The following is a 4,496-nucleotide window of genomic DNA, read 5'->3' as shown; positions in this document are numbered from 1 at the left end:
TCCCACTTTACGAGCCACGTCGGGAACCACCGCGGACTTAACAGCCACTAAAGACGTGTTTCATTTTGCAATCAGTGAAGTGCGTCGGGGCAGCCAATACGTAACCTGGAGTTAATGGCGCGCCGTAAGTGTATGTGGCGGGGCTCTTAGTTACGGGTTGCGCTCCGTGTTGCATCGCTAAATGATAATTGTTGCTTTGAGCCCAATTTATACCCGCATACATTGGGGGAAGTTATGTTAGCCGGGTCCTTGTTGGCCTCAATTGCTAGTCGTTTTATGGCTTGTATTTGTGGCCGGAAAAAAGAGGAATAAGATTAGACAGAAAAAAAGTACCATCCGCTGCCCTTGTGTTATGCCTGCACGTGAGTCTTCTTTGTTTTTTACGGCCGTTATTTTGAACCTTTCCGAGCAGTAAACTACATGGTCCTATAGTTTGAGGGGAATTCGCTTTCAATGTATTTTTTCTACAGTTTTGGTTGTATTCCGTTTTTTTAGTTTCTACAGATGGAAACATTTTCTTAGTGGTTTCTTAATGGTATTTTTGTATCTGTTATGTTTTCTATGTTTGTCTGCCTGTTTGTATATCCATGTGTGTGGAAGTCAGTCTCTCTCTCTCTCTCTCTCTCTCTCTCTCTCTCTCTCTCTCTCTCTCTCTCTCTCTCTCTCTCTCTCTCTCTCTCTCTCTCTCTCTCTCTCTCTCTCTCTCTCTCTCTCTCTCTCTCTCTCTCTCATATTTATTCATTTACTTACCATTTTCCATTTTTTTGTTCAATTCAGACTCTGGGATTTTTTTATTATTCAGATTTATTATGTTTGATTATAAGGCAAGCCAAATATATGATGCACTTACATAAACATTACATTGCAGCATACTTCCTTCGCTTCACACTTATCACCTTTATTTTCAACCGTTCTATCGTTGTGTTATTTGAGATTATAACGTTGTTTGCCGTTAACGTGTCTTTACGCCACCTTCCTCTCTAATTTGCCATCAATTATCGCGGTTCTACCTGTGCTTCGTCAAATGAGGCAGACGGACAGGTGAGGGAGTAACGGGGCTTTCATGATGATGCAGGTAGGCGTGAAGACCTCCGCGCTCCGTCGGCCAAAACACATCTCTCAACTCCATCAGGGGAAGTCGTTTGGTCCTACACGCCTCGGCATCAATAGGCAGATGTAGTGCATGCAGACTAACCGATGACAGGAATGAGGCAAAACTACAAGCCTTTGGAGACGCACGTAAAAGTTATTGACAGGCCGAGAGTTGTAGCGAGGCTTTGATTGGACTTGATGCGTGCTAACCTCGGACGCCACAGCATTAGCATCGTAAAGGACTGGGTGACAGACTGACCAGCGAGGCGAGAATGAGAAGGAGCATTGTACCGTCAAGGCCACACGGCGTAGAAGAAGGGGTGGTGATCGAAAAGTTTAAGGAATAGGGAGTAGAGGATGAAGACTGAATAGAAATGCAAAGAAGGGAGAAAAAAGAAGAGGAGGGAGAGGAGGAAGATGGGGTGGTGATTGAAAAGTTTAAGGGATAGGGAATAGAGGATGAAGACTGAATAGAAATGCAATTAGTAGAGAAAGAAGAAGAAGAAAAAGAAGAGGAGGGAGAGGAGGAAGATGGGGTGGTGATTGAAAAGTTTAAAGGATAGGGAGTAGAGAATGAAGAGTGAATAGAAATGCAATTAGTAGAGAAAGAAGAAGAAAAAGAAGAGAAGGGTGAGGGGGAAGATGGTGTGATGAATCTTCGCAGGTAAAGAGGCTTCCCTACCATTGCATATTAAAACGATCCTAAGAGTAAAGAACGAGTTTATAACTAGTTCTGGGATATGCTTTCTGAAGGCCATTGTCAATTTTATGGTGATTCAAGGCCAAGGGTAAAAATGGTTCCTCTTGAAGCCCTTATAGCTGCTACCATGATGGACTAACTTACTGGTGAATGAAAGTCCGACAGAACCATTAATATAGAATACGGAAGCCACTCACTCCGCGTCGTGGTTCATAGAGGTTTGTATTGGCTTCGTGAGGGCAATACACAACTAATACGAATACCATCAAGAAGCTTAGTAGAGAAAGAAGAAGAGGAAAAAGAAGAGGAGGGAGAGGAGGAAGATGGGGTGGTGATCGAAAAGGTTAAGATATAGGGAGTACAGCATGAAGACTGAATAGGAAGAACGTGCAAAGTTAATGTATTCAAATGCTCGAGTTCCCAGTCATAATGTGTGTGGACAAGACTTTAATCCTCAGTCCCTGCCCCAAGCTTACTGGTGACTTCTCAAGCTGGTTCCCTTCGACTTGATGTGACTATAGATCTGAACACTGCTCTGTCACCCTCCCGTTGTTGTATTTTCTTTTGTGTGTGTGTGGGATAGTATGGCGAAGGGTGTGTGTGAAATCCTAGCACTCCTGACAAGTATGGGGAAGCTACTCTGAAGGGAAGCTTTTGTATCGTCACGCTGCAGGAGTGTAATGGCTTCCGGTGTATTTAAAGAAATCTCATTCCAAGTAAAGTATTACAGTTATCTAACACTCACCGGGTAGCCAGCAACTCCACTATTCAATGGTAAGCTCTGGAACTACCTTTGTTGTGCTGCAATTATTTCAGTGACAAACATTTTCACGAGGGGAGCATCGAGATAGCTTTGGAAGTAAATTAGACGATTTTTTGGTGTCTCCGTGTTGCCTCCGTCACTGCAGCGTTGCGGATGGCTATTATATGTTTGCCGAGTCATTTATATGCCTTTTGTCGTGTAGGTGAATCTTGAATTTGTTGACAGCTTCACGTAACTGAATCAAGGTTAAAATGAGTGGCAGGAGCAATGAGAGAGGGATGAAGGAGCAACTCGGAAGACAGTTAACCCGTCCGCTGCGATTGGCACGTATTTGGGTTTCAGTGGTAGCCTGGTAACATATAGTCCCAGGTCTTTCTCTGCCTCTGTGGTGGATAGTGGAGTGTTTCCCATGTGGTATTGGTATGCTGGATATCCCTTCACTGGTAGCCTGGTAACATACAGTCCCAGGTCTTTCTCTGCCTCTGTGGTGGATAGTGGAGTGTTTCCCATGTGGTATTGGTATGCTGGATATCCCTTCACTGGTAGCCTGGTAACATATAGTCCCAGGTCTTTCTCTGCCTCTGTGGTGAAGAGTGGAGTGTTTCCCATGTGGTATTGGTGTGCTGGATATCCCTTCACTGGTAGCCTGGTAACATACACTCCCAGGTCTTTCTCTGCCTCTGTGGTGGATAGTGGAGTGTTTCCCATGTGGTATTGGTGTGCTGGATATCCCTTCACTGGTAGCCTGGTAACATACACTCCCAGGTCTTTCTCTGCCTCTGTGGTGGATAGTGGAGTGCTTCCCATGTGGTATTGGTATGCTGGATATCCCTTCACTGGTAGCCTGGTAACATACACTCCCAGGTCTTTCTCTGCCTCTGTGGTGGATAGTGGAGTGTTTCCCATGTGGTATTGGTATGCTGGATATCCCTTCACTGGTAGCCTGGTAACATACACTCCCAGGTCTTTCTCTGCCTCTGTGGTGGATAGTAGAGTGTTTCCCATGTGGTATTGGTATGCTGGATATCCCTTCACTGGTAGCCTGGTAACATACACTCCCAGGTCTTTCTCTGCCTCTGTGGTGGATAGTGGAGTGTTTCCCTTGTGGTATTGGTACGCTGGATATCCCTTCACTGGTAGCCTGGTAACATATAGTCCCAGGTCTTTCTCTGCCTCTGTGGTGGATAGTGGAGTGTTTCCCACGTGGTATTGGTATGCTGGATATCCCTTCACTGGTAGCCTGGTAACATATAGTCCCAGGTCTTTCTCTGCCTCTGTGGTGGATAGTGGAGTGTTTCCCTTGTGGTATTGGTACGCTGGATATCCCTTCACTGGTAGCCTGGTAACATATAGTCCCAGGTCTTTCTCTGCCTCTGTGGTGGATAGTGGAGTGTTTCCCATGTGGTATTGGTGTGCTGGATATCCCTTCACTGGTAGCCCTGTAACATATAGTCCCAGGTCTTTCTCTGCCTCTGTGGTGGATAGTGGAGTGTTTCCCATGTGGTATTGGTACGCTGGATATCCCTTCACTGGTAGCCTGGTAACATACACTCCCAGGTCTTTCTCTGCCTCTGTGGTGGATAGTGGAGTGTTTCCCATGTGGTATTGGTGTGCTGGATATCCCTTCACTGGTAGCCTGGTAACATACACTCCCAGGTCTTTCTCTGCCTCTGTGGTGGATAGTGGAGTGTTTCCCATGTGGTATTTGTTGCATGGAGACATTTTATTTGCCTGTATTGCCATTTGTCGTTTATATAATTATACACATTGACGAATTAAATTATTCTTAAGTTTGGACTAAATATGTATTTCGTGTGTTTTGTTTGTTTGTTTGTTTGTTCCATTCCTCGCCTCGGTTCAGGGACGTTTGGCCGGGTGCGCCTTTCTCTCCTTGCCTCCCTTCCTGCTTCCTGCTGTTTGGGGAGGTATCAGAGGCAATAA

General features: G+C 45.3%; 1 long non-coding RNA gene across 8 annotated transcripts; it reads left to right on the top strand.

The window, feature by feature from the left end:
- Window positions 1–2,912: 2,912 nt before the first annotated feature.
- LOC126982003 (uncharacterized) lies at window positions 2,913–4,250 on the top strand. 8 transcript variants are annotated; one of them, XR_007734441.1, is made up of 4 exons: window positions 3,017–3,122; window positions 3,222–3,518; window positions 3,717–3,815; window positions 3,915–3,987. It is a non-coding gene; the product is annotated as an uncharacterized LOC126982003 (long non-coding RNA). The 8 variants fall into 8 exon arrangements; XR_007734442.1 differs by having other exon boundaries at window positions 3,222–3,617; XR_007734447.1 differs by lacking the exons at window positions 3,717–3,815; window positions 3,915–3,987 and adding an exon at window positions 4,014–4,202 and having other exon boundaries at window positions 2,913–3,023; window positions 3,321–3,617.
- Window positions 4,251–4,496: the final 246 nt, after the last annotated feature.

This window comes from Eriocheir sinensis, chromosome 50, assembly GCF_024679095.1.
Source record: "Eriocheir sinensis breed Jianghai 21 chromosome 50, ASM2467909v1, whole genome shotgun sequence".
NCBI lineage: Eukaryota > Metazoa > Arthropoda > Malacostraca > Decapoda > Varunidae > Eriocheir > Eriocheir sinensis.
The sequence above is the reverse complement of the archived record's forward strand: the minus strand, read 5'-3'. Positions and strand labels throughout refer to the sequence as shown.